The 20,289-nt window shown below is 34.6% G+C and overlaps 1 long non-coding RNA gene across 1 annotated transcript in view; it reads right to left on the bottom strand.

Moving 5' to 3' along the window:
* Nucleotides 1-8,958: 8,958 nt before the first annotated feature.
* Nucleotides 8,959-20,289, bottom strand: part of LOC135268353 (uncharacterized) — a 240,821-nt gene continuing 229,490 nt past the window's right edge. Inside the window, exon 3 of the long non-coding RNA XR_010336699.1 lies at nucleotides 8,959-9,643. This is a non-coding gene — a long non-coding RNA (uncharacterized LOC135268353). The remainder of the gene's footprint in view (nucleotides 9,644-20,289) is intronic.

The following is a 20,289-nucleotide window of genomic DNA, read 5'->3' as shown; positions in this document are numbered from 1 at the left end:
ATGCCTTCTCTCAGAAGGTTACATAATCTAAAGATGGAAATGTCTCTCATCTACAACAGGAAAACATTATAATGGACATAAAACGCATTAATATGAGAAGGAGAGAGAAGGGGGAAGATATACAAGCAGGAATTCAAGCTATTAGCCATTTTTAAATTGAAAATGAAAAGCATAAATATTTTTACTTATGAATATGAGCGAGAAAGTTAAAAAACTCTAATCAACGTACAATTGAATCTTTAAATGTGAGTATCTCATCTCTAAAGAGTAAAATTTGGTCACCACTCTTTTACAAACGTTAGAATATTTAAAGTCTTATTTTTCTTTGGGAAATAAATTTACTCATATTTATTATAATTATTTTATCTAACTTAATATTTTCTGTTACACATTTCTTATTTTCTATTTAACTCTTTTCTCATTTTGTTCAATTGATCGAGTTTCTTTTTATTACTCACCTTCCCACTAATTTGGAAGTTTCATCATGTATCCCCATTTGTCTACTACTATCAGTCTGTCTTTAAAGGGATATTAGATCTATATTTATCTACTGTGATATTAAAATTAAAGAATAAATATCCCTTCATATGAGTTTTTAAAATCTGCTTTCTCATCTCTTCATTACTGAAATAAAACTTTGACATTTTAATTTTCCAATGACGTTTAATTATACAAAACTAGAATGTTATAAGCTATTGTTTCTTCTCTTACCTGTGTGCATGTGTGTAATCTTTAATACATTTTAAATCAATTTCTAGTTGTATCATGATTATATTCATATATTAATCTATTATTAAATATTTATTATCACTATTATAATCTTTTTCTCTTATCTTGGAAATTTGTTCCAGTTTATTTTAAATTTAATTAGAGTAGTTTCCTAAACAATTTCTTCATACAGGTTACTCTGAATCCTTCTATGTTAAAAAATATATTTAGTTACATCAGACTAATACTTGTATGGCATTCTTTTTCTACATTAAGGTGCATCAGCTTTGGTCTTTTTTATTCTAACGTTGCAGATTATAAATTAAAACACTGATTTAATGTCCTTAATTAAAACATTATTTCTGCCTAAAAGGGTATGTATTATTCATAATTAGGTTCAGCTTCAAGGTGCCCAATACTAAAAAATAGCTTAAACCATGTAGATTTTCATTTTTCTCTCATGTAAAAAAGACCAGAGATGAACAATTTAGTATGGCTTTGGGGAATCCATATAATTGTCAGAGACTGGAGGTCCTTCATGTCTCCAGTATCTCCTAGGACATAGCTCTTGTCTGCATCATCTGGTGTGTCTGCTTGAGTTCCAATGAACATATTCTAACTCTAAGCAAGGAATGGAAAAAGAAGAAGCAAATGCACCTTCTAAGAACAATTAATTTTATTAAGGTATAAATTTCATGTGATAAAATGCACCTATTGTTTTTAGGTCAGTGAATTTTGACATATGTATGTATTTGTGTTATGATAACCAAAAGCAAGATTTAGAACATTTCCATCATTCCCAAAAGTTTTCTCATATCCCCATCACTTTACTCCCTCACTTCTAAACAAAAACTGATGTGTTTTCTACTGGTGTAGATTAGTATTGCCGTTTTTGAAATTTCACATAAATGGGATCATACAGTATTTGATCTTTTGTGTCTGGTTTCTTTCTTAAATCATGTTTTTGAGATTTATCAGTGAATTTGTGTGTCTTGGTAGAATGTCCCTTTTTATTGCTGCATAGCATTTGTGAGTTGTTCTATATAAAGTTCTCAGTAATTTCTCTTTGCCTGGCCTTGTGACTTATCACCCTATACAAGTATTCAAGGAAATCACTCGTACAGATTTCTAAAGTTCTTTTCATTCATATCTCACTTCTCTTCTGAACTATGCCTTACAAATTCCAGATGCCCAGCAATCTCTATTTCTTCAGCTCAGTGACACAGCTGGCCTCTACATTTTCCCATCTTCTGCAATATCTAGAATATCTTCACCAATATCTAGATATATTCACCAATATCTAGAAATATTCAGATAGAAAAATAGGGCAACTATTGGGTTTGCCTCATTTGTTTTCCTTCTCTTTGGGGGTCCTAATTATTTTGTAAAATGTCTAAAAGCAGGCACTTATTTAACTCAGTTTTATAGTTGTTTATATGGAGAGAGCTAGTCTGCTTTGAGTTATTCCATATTGACTAGACGTGAAGAGAGAGACCATGGATGTTTAAGCAGACATTCTAGACGTTCCATTCAATATGTCTGCTTATGTCTAATTGGCAAGAACTTAAATTCATGACTATACCTACTTACAAAAGAGGCTGGGATGTATATTAATATATGTACTTGATAATATAATCAGCTGAAATAGAGTTCTATCATTAAAGAAGTAGAAAGAGTGGAAATTGGAGGGCAACCAGAAGCTGTATAAAAATTATATAATTTTTTGATTTAGGTAAAGTATACAAGAATATTTTCAGGAAAAAGTATAGACATTTTGGGAAAATGGAGAGACAAAACCACATCAGAGGCAGTCAAACTTGTGACACACAGTAAGAGAAAGCTCAATTGCTTTGGCAATTAAGAAAGTTAAAATTAAAACCACAATCATATAAAGATAAACATTAAAAAGGCTGGCAGTAAAATGTTGGAAAGAATATGAAGCAATGTAAATAAACTGAGAGTTGAAGTTTAAATTAGTACCATTACTTTAAAATGCATATATATATATGTCACCTTAAAGAAACTCTTCCACAGGAATACAAGGAATTTTATATGAGAATGGTAAACAACAGTGTTTGTAATAGCAAAAAAAAAGAAAAAAAAGCAGAGTGAGCACAAAATGACAAAATGTATAAACAAAATGTAAATTACAATTGTATGTCAGACAATGGAACAGTTTAAAGCAGTGGAAATGAACCTAAGAAGAGCTTTCATTGAACAGATCTTATGGTGACTCATGTAAGTGTCTGTGTTTCTTGGCAAGAATTGGACTGAAAAATAAGAGAAATTAAACAAAAATGTGCAAGGGTAATCAGTTTAGCAAGTCACGTTGAAGTGACTACCATCTCAACATGACTTGAGACATACAGGTTGCAAGACATATAAGTTGTTCTTAGTTGGGTGCTATAATTACCCTCGAGGGCTTTTGACTCTAACAGCTGATCTCCACAAAGCTACAGGAGTATTGCCTCACTCATGTTCCAAACATATTTTACACACACCAGTTGATTCCTCCTTTTTACACTGATACAATGGATTTGCCTATAAGTTTTGTCTCAGATTCCACTAGCAGAACAAGACTTTTTTCCCAATTATCTCTTTTTTTTTCCTAGCTTCTATCTACTAAGGCATTTCTATTTTAAAAATCTCAGCTACAGTACATGCAAGCTTTCCTTCAGGATCCAACAACCAGCCATTATTGGATTAGTAGCAGGAAGCAGTAAGTGACAGGATGTCAGGCTCTTGTTGAGGCTATTTTTCCAGGGCTTACAAATTAATAACTCCCAATCTGTTTTCTCATCTAGAAACTATACCAAATGCAAATCATTAAAGTATTCTAAGACATTGGGAATCACATTTCACCAAATATGAGGAGAAACTCTTATTCTGAAAATATCGATAGTACTAAAGATGCAGGCCCTGGTAAGTACCTGTTATGCTGACAACATATCTGGACTTTATTGCTATGTATTCTCAGCCACATTTATTGCCAATGACATCAAAGCCCCTCCTTTGCTAACGTAATTACACAGATAGTAAATACAATATACCACCTGTATAATACAATAATTAATTATTAAAGCTTTTTCAATTTTATCCATTGTGCTCCATCACTGGAAAGTTAGCTTTGGTGTCAAGAATAGAAATCTGTTTTCACTACGAAAAGAGTAGGTTACCTGAATCACTCCATTCTTTCACATGCCCAACATAGATTTTACTTAAAGCAAACCAAAACAAAACCTCTGAAAGTACAAATAACCTTCCGAAAACATCCCCAAAATACACAGCAATGCGTTGTACTACCTACTCATCAAAGTCGCCCACAGAGAAAACAATTGAAAAACTGTTTTTCCATTACTGAACAGAATTGGAGTTGTTAAAAAAAATAAAGCCAAAACATTTTTTGAAAAGGAACATCCACTGGCGTTAGAAAATCTGAATCTACTCCTGAAATTGAAAATCAAGCAAGTGAAAATAATAATCCAAATGAACTGGCAATAAAAATTAGGCAGTATACCTGTTTTTAACACTGACAACAACCAATATTCCCATATTTCTGCATAATTTATATCACAAATGTGCTAAAAACCTCTTTAAAATAAAAATGCCTTATACATAGAAAAAATAGGTTTCTGAAAAAACAGTACTTTACACTTCATACCTGGAGCAATACTTGAGTTCAATAAAGCCAGAATACTGAATTCTGAACATCTTATATTTCAGTTTCTTTTCAATGATCTCAGAATAGCTATTATTTAAACTTTCATTTTTTAAATATGCAAATATTATAAAATAGCAACATATATTAATATAAGAGAGGCATTCTTAAATGTAATGGATTCCAGATTGACATTAGTATCACCTGGGGAACTTTTAAAAGCCCAATACCCATATTGTGCCTCACATTAATTAAATAAAAATGTGTGGGAGGCAACCCAGGCATGAGTAGTTTTTAAACATTGCCCAGGTGATTCAAATGTGCAGTAAGCTTTGGTGATCACTGCTGTAATACGTGTAATCACACAAGAGTTTGAATAAATGCAACTTTATTTTAGGTATGCATGGCACTCTAAATGTTTCAAGAAATTATGAATAAATTGTTTCAAAAAATTCTGAATGATATTTTTTGTTTTTGTTGTGAATGAATTGTTTCAAAAAATTCTGAATGATTTGTTTTTATTATAGCAAAAAAAAAAACAGTTTTTTTTTTTTACTTTCCCAAGTTAACTTTTTTCAAAACTGCATTTAAAAACCACTGCCTTAATTGGTATCTAAATGTTCAATAATCCTTAAAGCCTACTGGAATTACCAGATACAATTAAATGACCAGACAAAACTCATTTGTAGTTTGCAGTATTATTTTTGTATAACTAGTATACTAGATTATTTTCAAATAGTTGTTTCCTCAGGATAGTCTTCTCAAATCATATTAATATCATTAAAATACTTATATAATAACGTCTTGTTGGTAGTACAAAAATGCATTTCATATTAACATGAGAAATTATCACAATTAAAAAAAGGGAAGATTGTATTGTGACACATGACATGTTTTTAATTGCTTACTGTGCTGTATTAACCCGTTTTCACGCTGCTGTAAAGAACTGTCGTAAGATAGGATAACTTATTTAAAAAAAAGATTTGACTCACAGTTCTGCTTGGCTTACGAGGTCTCAGGAAACTTGACAACCATGGAGGAAGAGAAAGCAGGCACGCTCTTCACGAAATGGCAGGAGCAAGCGAGAGTGAGCGAAGTGGGAAGAGCCCCTTAAAAAACCATCAGATCTTGTGAGCACTCACTCACTATCGCGAGAACAACGTGGGAAACCACCTGTTTCCATTCACCTTCCATCAGTTCCTTCCCTCCACAATTACAATTCAAGATGAGATTCAGGTGGGGACACAAAGCCAACCCAGATCATGTGTCTTGAACTATTCAACCACCTTTTACTGTCTGCTGGAATTGAAAAGTTAGTATCTAAATGGTGAGACAAGGCCCACTGATCTCCAGTGAGGGTGGAATTTGATAAGTGTAAGTTTGAAGTTAGTTAACACCCTCAGTGAGTTTCCAGCTCATGACTAAAAATTCTACTGTATGATTGACCTTAGAATAGCACAAAAAATAAGTGCTTTGTTTCATACTGAAAGTCTGGATATAACATCTAGAAATAGCTATCTTTATTCAAACCTATTTTCAATCAATTAATTTTGTCACATGAACATTTACAGAGCAATTTGAAATTATACATTTTGCAAACAAACTGAAGTCCAAAATTAATCTGAGAGCACATTTTCTAGTAGCAGAGCTGGGTCAGGGGCCTTGATTTTATGACATCCTACATGACAATATCTTCATAGCCCAGGCAACGGAAGGCCACAAGTATGGTGCAAGCTGATGAAAAATGTTGTTTTCTAAACTATAACTCACAGCCTTATAAAGTGAAAAGACCTGAAAATTAGTCAAGAGCTGCCCTGAATATAGACAGAATGAAGCAAAGAAACAGAAGTAAAAAAAAAAAATGCTAAATTATAGTTGTGTTCCAACACATACAAACTTTGTACTCTTTAATAGATAGTAGGAAACTTATTTTATTGTTATTTTGCTTCTAGGACCCAAATTACAGTAGAGCGCAATCACTTCAGGGCAGGGATAATATGCAACCAGAACACACCTGATTAAACACATTGGTTTTTCTGTGTTAGCAATTGTTCTGATTAACCACAGCATTTTAAAGACTAGGCAATGAATCCAGGGTGATTGCTTTGGTTCCATAACTTATCTATTTATTAGATATTTTGTATATTACTTCTGCTGACAACACTATTATTACACAGTTACAAAAATGCTCTAAGAAGACAATTATTGTATTAAATAAGAAAAAAAAAGCCATATCACAGAAGACTTGTTAAATTGTAAGAATTTGCTAGGCTCTATAGAGAATTTGTGGTAGTCAAGTTTAAAGAAGTAGACTTTGACACATGTAAAATGTTTTAAGCTAAATAGAAAAAGAAATTTCCAAGCTGCTTGCATCATTTTAATTATAAAGTTAAATGGTAATCTCATTTCAATATACACAATGTTAGAATACATATAAGCTTTTTCTTATCAACATACAATGTTAGTGGCTTCTGAAGATTTATAAAACATAATAAACTACATTTATGTCCCTGGAATATATTTTTTATTACAAAGTTAGTTCACTATACATATCACTTGTAAATTTACTTTGACTTTATGGCTCTAAATATGTGATTGGTTATTCTGCATAACAGATGGTTTATGGAATATTCATAAGGTCAAGAAAATTTAAAATCAATTTAGTGCTGCTAAACCATATCCCAAGATAATTGAGAATAAATGGAAGTCCTCTAATTTGTCTTTTTGTAATACTATAATATTATATGTCACAATATAATTATATGGCATTAGTGTGGTATTTAGGACATAGCAATATGCCAGTTGTACTGATAAGTATCTACAGATGTTGATGATTAAAGAAGCATCATTGTAGCCCAACTGATATTTTTTTAGCTGTGGGGGTCTTGTGACGTAACTTAATTTTTCACCTTTATTCTTTTATTTATAGATCAATCTATATCTTAAAGCATTACATAAAAATACAAAATTCTTTGCTTTCAATACTTGGTGGAATTTAGAGTAACGTAGTAAAAATGCACCCCATGAAACAAATTCTTTAACACTCTGGTGACTGAAGGAGCCTCCAGGCATCTGGCCTTCTATTCACTGTTTATTAGATGGTTCATTCTTAACGCAGACTTTTATTTTTGAAGTATGATCTAACAAGTTAAACTAAAATGAAAATGAAATGATTCCCTTAGCAAGAATGCTCTAAATAAATACAGAAGTAATAATGCTGAGTGGCAAGATTAAAGAAAGATTGTCCCAGATCTGAAATGAGAAGTGTCAGTTCTCGCTGAAACTACTCAGTGTTGGATTTTTCAAAAGCAAAAGTAGAATATTTCAGCAAATTCGTGACAAATTTCATCTGCTAATCAATCCAGCAAGATATTAGAGACAGATGATGTGATGGTGACAAATTAGGCTCAGAATGAGGCATGATTTTTCCACTAGATTTTACCTCTAGTGAGCTCTTGTTTCAGATGAAAATGTGTTACTTTTAAAACGAGAGAACTTAGACTGAACTATCTTGTTGGCACACTAGAAAATCCGTATTTGTTGCCAATCTGAAACATAAGAACTCAATAACTCAGAATTTCTCCAAGTGATGTACTTCCCAACTTTTCAAACATCACCACACACTTCAAGATCCATGGTAGCATTCCGAGCAAGGTCAAGGTAGGATATTAACTGAAAGAGAAAAGGGAGATATTCCATTTCCCCTAGAAGAAATGGCACAAACTAAAGAGCAGATAGATGAAAGTAAAAAGTACTTTTGGAAAACGAATCCCAATTCAGTGTGCCCAAAAGGTATGGTTCATGGTTGGAAATAAAAACAGGAAAGCAGTTTTTATACTGATAGTCAAAGCCTTGGATGTGAGACTATGGCATTTCACGTATATTTTCTGGGAAACATTTACTCACTGAAGGTTTTTCAATAAAATGGGAAAGCAACTTTCAACAAAGGAGGGGGTATCTGGAAGATTAGATTGGCTTATATGTGCATGAAAGATTGAAGGAGAAATCCTATATTTTACTTTTGTCATATTGTTGGTGAAAACTTGAAGAACTGACTGAAAATATAGCTAGAGCATTATCCCCAAATGAGAGAATATGGCTTATTTTTATTTAATCACTCAGATTTAGAATCACTAGACATAAGGGAATCCTGGAAAAGTGACTAAATAAAAAGGCTATATCATTACTAGAAGTTAGTTTTGATTTCTTGCTTAGTATCAATGCAGGATTAATTATTATATTGAACACAATTGTGTTTTTTCAAACATGTGACCCTAACAGAACTTAACTGATCTGTTACTAAGGCAACCTAATATATACATATATATATATATAACCAATAATATACAGAGACATTTCTAAATATGTCTTCTTCTTCCTTTTTCTGTAGAGAACATTGTCATTTTTGGAAGAAACAGAAAAAAAAATCTTTGACCTTTAAAAGTTGATAAATAATTCATATCACTAGAAAACCAAACAAACTTCACGTTCATCAATTTTGCATTCAAATATACTTTTTATTTAAAGAACCTTAAGAATTTTCTAAAGAATAGTGAAGATGTTGAATACATCTAATAGGTATAGGCTTCTAGTTCTAGGGGTGAGTACTATTCCTATGACCTCCAAGTAACTGATAACTGAGAAGGGATTCTAAAAGGAAAATACTATGGTAAGCCCACAGCATGCAAATATGGTGGTGGTACTATATTATTTCAAATAAAACAAGTCCCTAAGAGAAGTAAATTCTCAGCAGCAGGGGCCCCTCTTAATAGGCAGTATGGTTTGGAATCTTAAGACTCCAAATCAAGATTGACACATTCATTAACAAAGCTTTCCTTCTAGGATAAATGACAGTTAATATCCTACCTTTTCAACAATGTATTGAGAGGACTGAATACATTATTTAAAATAAAAGTAATATTTCAACTGTGGCACCTTTCAGGGTAAGCTTACACTATTCTATAAAATTCTTTTATAAGAAAATAAGCTTGTTACTAATATTATTAATAGACATAACAATACATAAATCATAAGTTGAATGCTCAACTTAAGTCACTATCAGCTACAAAAATACATATTATTGTTTGTAATTCTCAATGTATTCCTATCAGTTTGGTGTCATTATCCTCACCCATTTTAGAAATGAAGACTAGGAGGTTCACACAGAGATCACACAGCTTGCCCATGCCCATACAGTTAGTCAGGAGCAGGAAGTGGCTTCAGTCCCATGTCAGTTTCCTTCTGCTGAGTGCAGCAGTAGTTCTTCTGGTATATGACCTGCAAAGAAGCATAAAGTCACTGTTTTTATTTTTAATTTAGAAGAAATATGATAAAATAATTATGTACATTATTAGAATAGTTGCTTGCCAAATTCATGTCTGGTTTCAAATATGGGGAGGAGAGCTAGAATGTCAGTGTTAGGATACTCACAGTTCCTGCCAGATTGTAACAATGGGTTTCCTTAAAAAGGTGGAGCCCATTAGGATTGTGTTGCTCTCCTGATCTAGGTGCTATATGCAACCATGCAAATAAGAAATTGGAAAACACCATTTAATTAAAACTTGCATTAACAGTAAATTCAATGTCAGAGAATTGCATATTGTACTGGCTGACACCAGGATTATACTTCTTAAAAATCTGTCTCCCACTGCTTAAACACAATAGTCTTTTCATTATGGTATTCAGGGTTCTTCATAATTTGACTCCAATTGCCTTTACAGCCTCATTGTCTTCCAAATATCACCAGCCATCATAAGTTGACACCAGCACTCCTCAATCCCAGAATAGGTTAGTCCTTTTCATTTTATTTCCATTCCATTTGCTAGTCCCTCAGCTAAAAGAGTTTTTTTTCTCTTCTTTACTTTAAAATATCTCTCAAGGCCAAACACAAAAGCTAGCTCTCTCTGCTGTGATTAATGCATGTTATTTGTGCCAATCATTTGTATCATTCTGCTTTTTAAAAGTAATTTGCAATTTACAAACTCTATTTTCCTTCCCTCAATGCCTCATTTAGCACTTTCCACTTTTCAGCCTGTAATAACATTTGTTGTACATAAGCAAATGTTTTCCAGAACAAAGTGATGATCACACTCTGGTCAGATCAGGTCATGCCTGTGTATGCTTTGGGGTAGCATATGTTGAACCAAAGGCTGATATGAGACTCTTTTCCAAAGTAGGTAATCCGGAATAATCCAGGGACTCAGAAAAGTATAATCTGAAATATGTTGAAGGAGGTTGAAAATTGTTAGTCTAAAAATACAGAGAAAGAATAATTTGTCGTCTTCTATCTAATATCCAGAGTGCTGAGAAATAATCAATGAATCAAAATTTCAAAGTGGCAAAGATAAAGATGGATATTCTAAAGTAGTGTCTAATAATCAAATAGTGTCTAAAAATAAAATAGTGTCTAATAAAATAGTGTCTCATGCAGCTACAGGTAGTTTTAGTGTATGTTGAAATACCTTAGTGAGAATGAATATTTTTAGAAGACATTTTTAAGAGAGTGTGGGAAAGGTAACTATAGATTGCTCAAAGGTTTTTTGAAAGATGTTGCATTACAGCCTGCATGGGAAAATTTCAATACCATTCTTTCCTCAAATGCTCATGCATAATGTTTGGTTTCAAGCAACATCAACACCAGTATCTGAACCCTTAGAACCTTGACATTGGACACTCCATGTTCATAGTCTCAAAGTTCATTTTAAAATCTTTATATCATTCATTGAATAAATTATAAATTGTTATTTTGTTCAATTTATAGTTTTGTAGGAAAAACTGGGTTTCTATCACACAACCAGGAAAATTTAGGCATGTGATATATTGTAGGGGGACTAGGTTAGGGTTTATGGAGTGAAAAAGAGAAAAGGAAAAAGCAACTCTCAGCAAAACAAGAGAAAGTCATGTTAGCAGGTCCCTTGACTCACAGACTGCATTCCAGGTCACCGCCGAGGAACTCAAGAGGCCAGGCTCCTCCCTGCTGCAAAGAGCACAAACTTCCCAAGGCATCACCTTGTCCTCCCAGTGCATAGGTAGGCATTATGTCAGCAGGGTAAGGGCCAGCTTCATCTATGACCAGCAGTCTAGTTTTTCAGTATGTTTTAGGTTTGAAGACAGGGTTTCACTGGGGATCCTTGGCTGTCTCCTGTCTCTTATCATTCTTTGCTCTGAAGAAACATCTAACTGCCTTTAGAAAAAGGATAAGGTTAGAACAATGATGAAGACTGATTTTAATGGCATCCTGCTGACTAGGGGCACTGTTTGGGGAAAACAGCAGTCAGATCCACTTCAGAGCCTATCTAAGGGCTCCTGGGAAAAGGGGCCATTCTTTGAGGCTTTGGTTGCATGACCATTTGGAGCTTGATGGCCTGAAGCTGAAAAGAGACAACCCAGGTTATTAGAAAACATGTATTAAGACAAAACAAAGCAGTGGGGAGTTGGGGGGTGAGGCAAGTAAGGACAGCTAGAAAACCCCAAGACCTTTCTCCAGTTTGGCAGGCAAAAACAACCTTTTGCCCTTTTGCCAACATGTCAGCCTTTTGGGTTCCCTTGCTCCAAGCCCAATCCTAAGCCAACCAGTTTAAGGTTTGGGAAATTAACTTCTCCCAGTTTGAAAAATGCATCTGAAAGAAGTGTCCCATTGTATGAAGACACAATTACTTATCAGTGAAGACAGCTGATATGGTTTTGCTGTGTCCCCACCCAAATCTCATCTTGAATTATAGCTCCCACAATTCCCACATGTTGTGAGAGGGAGCCAGTGGGAGGTAATGGGACAGTTGGGGCAGGTTTTTCCATGTTATTCTCATGATAGTGAACAAGTCTCATGAAATCTGATAGTTTCATAATGGGGAGTTGCCCTGCACAAGTTCTCCTCTCTTTCTGCCGCCATGTGAGATGTGCCTTTCACCTTCTGCCATGATTGTGAGGCCTCCCTAGACACGTGGAACTGTGAGTCCATTAAACATCTTTCCTTTTTAAATTGCCCAGTCTTGGGTATGTCTTTATCAGCTGTATGAAAACACACCAATACAAGGGGACCAAGAAGGAAAAAGAACAAAAGGAGGTACTTTTTCAAATGAGTCCTAGAGGTTTAGGATGACCCAAAAGGGATACAGACAGAAGATGAATAGCTACTCATCTAGAAAGAGGGGAGCAGGCATCCTTTCTCTTCCTAGCAAATACCTGAGGTGTGTGAAGAAGGGAAAGTGAGGTATTCCTCTTTTTCTCTTCCATCCTTGTATCACTGAGTCCCAGTAACTACAAGATGCCACCCGTGAGTGTCAAAGCAACTTTCACCCAAGTTAACAAGAGAGCCTAGAGGGTGGCAGTATCCATTCTTACCCACGTATGCTCTATCTCCCCTGCTGTCAGTAGACAGCTCCCTGCTTCCCTAGACTGTATGCTCTATCTCCTCTGTTTCCCTAGACCAAATTTATGGCATGGCTACTAGTGAAATATTTACCCATGAAATAGAAAACTTGGCTTAATTAGCAGGAATCAGTCATGCTTACCTGTGCTGTGTCTTTTAACTTCAGTATTCATCAGCCTCTGGATCCCTTAGATCTAGTTACCTTTCCCAGGGCTTTGACCTGAGGCTTGGAATTGAGTTTTAGACACACATTTGTCTTGGGCAGTTTGTACAGACTCCTTATCATAAACCGAATGTGAAGATGAAGCTGTGGAAGTGAGTCTTTCTCCAACAAGGGAGAGAAAAGGATGTCTTGTGACATGCCCAGATAACTGGTGGCTACAGTTATGCTTGCTAAGATTTGAGTATCTAGAGCTTGGCTTTGATTAGCTCCCTTGGTTTTACTTTCCCAAAAAGGAAACCTCTGGGTGATGGGCACCCTATTTATTCCCACTACCTGACAGGATTTGCAGAATAATTGCTTAGAACTAGAATATCGATCCATGTTTTTATATCACCCATCCCTCTTGTTCTTTCTGAGCTGCAGCCAGAGATTGCTGGTTGGTTCACAAAAACAAACAGGGTTAGTGTAGTAGGTAAAAACTTGAAAACAACAAATGAGTCTAGAATTTAATGATGAATGTATAAGTTCTGAAACATAATTTCTCTCACTCCAGTCCTCATTTTTGTTACAAAACAAATAATAAGACTGGGTTGTTTGCAAAATAGACTTTATTCTTATACTTTGCCTGGTTATTTGCATAAAGTACAGCAAGAATAATGATTTCTACCTAGGTCTTTCAGATTATCTTTGATGGAACTCTGTTCCATAAGGAAGTACCCTCAAATACCTGTGAGTTACGTAATCCTCTTCTCTTAAGGTATCAAGATAAACTTGAAGCTCCTGTGGACTTACCACAGATCAGGTACCCTGTTTAGGGACTGCTTAGGCAAGTGTATGTGGCCAGATTTCCTAAGGGGTTTTTATCAGCTCTTCAAGCCAAGCTTCAATCCTTAAAAGGAAGCACATCCTTCCAGTCAAAGCCTTGGTAAAACAACCAGTTTCTCCAATTGCATTCTGTTGCAAAAGTAAATGGATTCTTATCGCACTGATACAAACAACTACACTGCCATAAGTTAAGAATACTCATAAATAGTTTCCAAATTCTGTGGAAGCCAGGTAGAGAGAGAGCGAGACACATATGCTCCAAATTTTGTTCATAGGTGTATAGGTTACTCAATTATTAAAGTTCATAAATAAATTCAGAATAAGTTTCCTTGACTCAGAAATAAAACAAGGATCAGCAATATTTGAAGTAAGAGTCAAAAAGATTGCTTCAGTCTTCTGTGAGTTTAATCCATTTAGTTAACTCTTGCTTTGCTTGATACTTATGAACATTTTAGCTCTCATAAATCCCATACATTTTTTCTTTATTCCAATGTCACCATCTCCAAAGTTATTAGAAACCTGTATTTGAGACCACCTGTCAGAGTTCTATAGCAGATTATAAACAATATTATGAAAAGGATCAAAACAAGACAATTGTATGTGATGAACAAAATGTCCAGGGTAGTTACAGTTAGAAACACAATTGCCCAAAATGTTTGGTTAGCTCTGTGGTTTATAATAAATTAATAATGTAACATAACCTTAATTATGATTCATAGCATATATTTCAGACATTCAAATTTTAGAAATCCCATACAATTTTGGAACATATATTAGTATCGTTTACCAAAATATAACCTAAAGAAGATTGAACACCATGTTGGCAATCTCATGTAACCAAACATGTCAAATAATCTTGTTTACCTCTCTTTGGATACTCTAGGAGCCTTTTGTACCATCCAAAAGCCAGGCATCAAGAAAGACAATTTTGAAACTGAAGTTTGATATTGGGAATCCTGTCAAATGTTAGAGGTTTATAGCACTTGATGTTATGAAATAGAATTCCAGATTACCAAAAGTTATTTATCTTGCCAAAATGATGACACAGAAATTAAAAAAAGCTAGACCCTTTTATAACCTTTTAGAAATTTTGCTAAAGAGCAGATTAGTGCCTTAAGAATACCTTGAAATAAAAGTTGAACTTTTATTTCAAGTCTCAATTGAGAGAAAAACCATGTAATACCCTTTTGAATTTAGTTAATATGTTCACACATGGAATTTTTGCAAGATTAATTTTTACAAACCTTCCACTATTTATTTAGACCTTTAGCTTCATCTTATTAAATTCGAGACAATCATTTGACCCTAGGCAAAACTTTACATTTTGATGATATCTGCATTTTACCAATAATCTTTAAGGCTGTTTTTATTTCTCAAAGATTAAAGTCACTTGAACTAAAAGGTACCACAGCTGTCATCATCCCTTTCAAAACATTTGATCCAAGCAGTTATTTTTCTTTAGGCCAATTATTATTATTACTATGTTTAGATGGAGTTTCACTCTGTCACCTAGGCTAAAGTGCAGTAGCACGATTTCAACTCACTGCAACCTCCACCTCCCAAGTTCAAGCAATTCTCCTCCCTCAGCCTCCTGAGAAGCTGGGATTACAGGTGCTTGTCACCATGTCCAGCTAATTTTTGTATTTTTAGTAGAGACAGGGTTTCATCATGTTACCCAGGGTGGTCTTAAACTCCTGACCTCAAGTGACCCACCTGCCTTGGCCTTCCAAAGTGCTGGGATTACAGGCGTGAGCTACCACAGCCAGCCTAGAGCTCTTTTTTATAGACATCACACACAACACATATATAACTACACAGATAGGCAGAAGAAAACCCAGCAGCCATATGACTTTTCATTTGCCAATTTCCTAATTTGATTATTGACCTCTCATGCATGCATTAAGAATGGCAAAACAAAATGGAGAAAAAGAATTCGTGGACTGAGAAAAAAAAAACTTTTTCCAGGAAAACAAGATTGCAGAAGAGAAAAGCATAAAGGCCTTTTAAATATACCTATAACTTGGATATCCACTTTTAGTCAAGCTGAACACTCTTTAAGAAAATTCTTATAAATTTGCTATTACCTGACTTTAGCTACGCCCAGTGGCCAAGATTTCCGGCTTTCAAACCTTACTAAAAGTAACCTCACTAGTGAAACCAACAAACCTCAATTAAGTTTATGATTTAACTACAAGTGTATGAGGTATTTTCTAAGGGGGTAAGCAGTTCTTACAAAATTTAGTACCTTTAAAGGTAACCCAGAGAAAGGAAGATTTAAGAAAAAGGCCAGAAACTGTTCATGGAGGGGAAGAGCATCAGCAAATGGCAGAAGTCACACAGATGTCAACTCAAAAGTACTCATTCTCTAAGTCAGGATTGAACCCAGGTGCTATTGTAAAGTGGTGAAACCTTGAATAAAACATTGCCACAGGCTGCAGGACATGCTCCCAAGGGCAAAACACAAGATAGAAGCTTTGCTGCTGACCATACAAAAGGTCATACAAAGCACACTAGATTGGCTACAGCTTAAGAGTAACCTCACAAATCTTTTTTCTTAATTAAAACTTTACAGAGAATAAAATCAGTGATCCTTATCCTTCCTGGCTTATAATATGTCTTCTAAAAGGAAAAAAAAAAATCTCTTGCATAAGAGTTAACTGCTGACAAGGTAGAGAAAAGGAAAAAAAAAAAAAACAAAAAAGGCTACAAGAAGGATTGGAAAGATGCCTGGGAAAGAAATTCTTATTCTTATGCAAATGGATTCCTTTCCCCCTGGCTCAGACCTGATGGGAGTCTGGCCAGCCAGCTGCACAGGGCCTGGGCCCCCAGGGCTGCCTTGGCCTGGGCACTGGCTGCCCTGCATGGTTGTTGGATACCATACACACAAGCAGCAGACACAACCATGTGCTCTCACCAGGAAGCAAGAGGGGCAGGGAGCTGATGCTTGCCCAACTGTCCTGCACTCATACCTGTGGCCATTGAGGTAGGTGTTGACCACCTCCCATATTTTTAAAAAAAGATTCTATCTTTACTGCCATTACTGTCCTCCCAAGAAAGAAGAAAAATGCCATCAAAAATTAAAGTGAGAGGTTTTGGTTCCACATTTCACTCACCCTCTCTAAGGCCTTATATTGGGTGCCAAAAATGTAGAAAAAACCAGGTTCTTGTCTCATGACCAGGAAAATTTAGGCACACGGATGCACTGTAGGGTGACTAGGGTAGGATTTATTGGGTAAAAAAGCAAAAAGGAAAGAAGAACTCTCAGCAAAGCTAGAGAGAGTTGTGCTAGTAGGTCTCCCACCTCACAGATTAAACCCCAGGTCACCACCCAGGAAATGAAGAGGCCAGGCTCCTCCCTCCTGCAAATGGCACAAACTTCCTGAGGCTCCATCGCATCATCCCAATGTGCAGGTGGGCACTGGCATGAGAATCAGCTGGCAAAGGGCAGGCTTCATCCAGGACCAGCAGTCCAGTTTTTCAGGCTTCAGGCCGTTTTAGGCTTAAAGGCAGGGTTTTGCTGGGGACCCTTGGCTGTCTTTTGTTTCTATCAATAATATTTAATTGTTTATTCAGAACCAAACATTTAAATAAAGTATCCACTGATTTCAGCCTGAATGTAAGGCACCTTATAGTGAGCAAGTGAGACAAGGTAGAAAAAAACATTTCCTCTGCCTTCATCACAACCATTAATAAAGGGGAAATAATTCCAAGCTTAGAAAATGTCATGAGTTAAATAAAAAATAGTGATAAACATTTTTAGATTCTTGCTTTGTAAGGTTTTAAAGACTTCACTAAAATCGCTGAAAATTAAAAATAAATTCAGATAGGAAATTCAGGGCAGGCCACAAAAACCTTCAGTTAAGACTATTTTACACAATTTAAATCACACCAGAAACCCAAAGCTTAAATCAAGAATTAAGATTCCAACGTATTATATTTGTGATTATTAATACATTTTAACATTTCTGCATATACATATATATATATATCTCATGCTAGAGCTCAGTGATGCAATCTCAGCTCACTGCAATCTCCATCTCCTGGGTTAAGGCAATTCTCCTGCCTCAGCCTCACGAGTAGCTGGGACTACAGGCATGGACCACCATGCCCAGCTAATTTATGCATTTTTAGTAGAGACCAGGTTTCACCATGTTGGCCAGGATGGTCTCGACCTCTTAACCTTGTGATCTACCTGCCTCAGTCTCTCAAAGTGCTGGGATTACAGGTATGAGCCACTGCGCCTGGCCTCTGCATATATTTTTAATTACTGTGGTGAAGCTTTTCTAAGCCATTTCGAAAGTTTCTTAGGAAGAAGCTACTATTAAGCAAAATGCAATTATATACAATTACTAAATGTGTGATCTCCAGATGTGTTTAAAAAGACAATGAAATTTATAAAAGTTCATAAAATTGAATTTGACAAACATCTGATTTTAATCTTTTTGTAATATGGGCAATTTTAATTTAAACTATAAAGAATGTCAATCACTGATGATATTTTCATGGACCAAGATATCATCTTGATACAAATACAGAAAAGTACATACAGTAAGTTCTTAAAACTGACAGCTGTATTTATAACTTGTTTCTATCAAATAAAAGTGAGAATATTTATAAATATGCCTAAATTATTATATCATACATCTTTTACATTTCTCTTATTAAAATTATTTTTGGAAGCATGCATAAAATAATTAACACCATTGAGTGAATAGTTTTTTCTTGGAGAATGTAAAGATGCTAATTAATTATAGACTTGATATACATAAATCACATTACTTATTAAAAGACTAACTCTTTTGTATGATTAAAACCTTACTTTTTAAAAAAATTAATTGAAATACATCATATGCAGAATTGAGGGAAAAAAAAAAAACAACAACACAATTTAACACCCAGTCCCCATTTGCTTTGTAAAAATTAGGTCATTCAACTCAGTGATCTTTAAAGTGCCTTTAGAGAATTAACAAAACTAATATTTTTTGAGCTTTCATATGAGGACTAACCCTTTACTAAGCACCTTAACACATCTGAGTTCATTCATAACTAATATTTAAGGAAAATTCAATTACACAAAAAATATAACTTATTTTTAACTGTGCACACAAAGGAGGAGCCAGACTGTTTTTGACCCCTGACAGAAATTACCACTATTATATCATACTGTCTCAGTTTTGGAATCCTTGACAAATCTAATGAGGTAGAGGGGATATAGAGACAAAAAAATGAAATAAATTGTTGCAGGGATAGGAGTGAAGGTTTGTCAGGTATTATGAAAAGTAGACTATGTTTTTCTTATACTTTTTTATTTATAAATTTCCTCTAATAGTGTAGATTATAAGCAATTAGGTATTTTCCCTTTCCTTTCCTCTTTCCTCTCCCTTTTCTCAAGTTTATCATCACATACTCATTGTTTTTATTATTTTGCTTTAGTTACGATTTTTAAAAAAGAAATATTTTGGATAAGAATCAGAGTTACAACTTTGATGCTTACTAGATATAAATAAAAACTACATTTCTGGCACCTTATTAACTATCTGAAGTTTGTAAATTTTTGGACAAGTGATAATCTCCCTTCTAATAGCATAACACTTGTGTGTGCAAGCATATCAAATCTATTAAATCAGAAACAGAAATATCTAACTATATCTTGTGATTATTCAAAAGATAGTCAAAAGAAACCCTTTACTGAGATTTAGTCAGGGAGTCACTGTGTATTTAGATCAGTGATGGTAAGTAGTCATTTTAAACTTACAACAATAAAAATTTAAAACTAAATTTCTGGACTGCCACACTGTATTATGCGCATTCAAAATAAGCTTAATTACAAAGAATCTTAGGGGACTGAACCTAATTGCCCTATTTAGAAGGCAGAATGCAGTTTAGGTCTTCAGTTCATAATGCATTAGGATTGTACATCTATAATTTAAAGTCATTATTGAAATCTTCATAGCATGAGATAACTCCTTTGCATTGTTGAGTGCCTTGGTATACAGCAGCTTATGCCCAAGGACTATTCCACAATGACATAGTTTTTCAAATTATGTGTAGCACAGGAAAATGTTCCATTGTTATTGAACACTTAGTAACTAAATGACCAATTTTGGTATATATTAGACATGAGAACAGCTGAGTAAAATCTTAAAACTTAATAACTTAATAAAGAGACATAAAATAAGCCTAATCTGGTAATTGTACATCATAATCAGCTTATGCTTTTAATGAAAGAGAACTACATTATTATACAAAGCATGTTACCAAATTTCTTAATAACAGTTTACTAAATTTCTTGAACAATCTTTTTAATAACAGCTAGTGGAAACTCTCTCTGGAGCCACCCAGTTGACATTTCCCAGCCTGGTGCATGTGCTTTGAAAGGTTTATCAATTACATAATGGACAAATAACCTCTACTCTAGATAACACTGATCACTTATGTAGAACAGGCCACAGAATACTTCAGTTAAAACGATTTTATCTGATTTGAATCATACATTCTCTCAGTTAGAGTTCCAACCTGAAGTAGGTGGTACAGTCACACTAGGATAATTTGAAGAATATTTGCAAA

Source organism: Aotus nancymaae, unplaced genomic scaffold, assembly GCF_030222135.1.
Source record: "Aotus nancymaae isolate 86718 unplaced genomic scaffold, 86718_ANA_hifiasm-v0.15.2.pri h1tg000040l, whole genome shotgun sequence".
Taxonomy (NCBI): Eukaryota; Metazoa; Chordata; class Mammalia; order Primates; family Aotidae; genus Aotus; species Aotus nancymaae.
The sequence above is the reverse complement of the archived record's forward strand: the minus strand, read 5'-3'. Positions and strand labels throughout refer to the sequence as shown.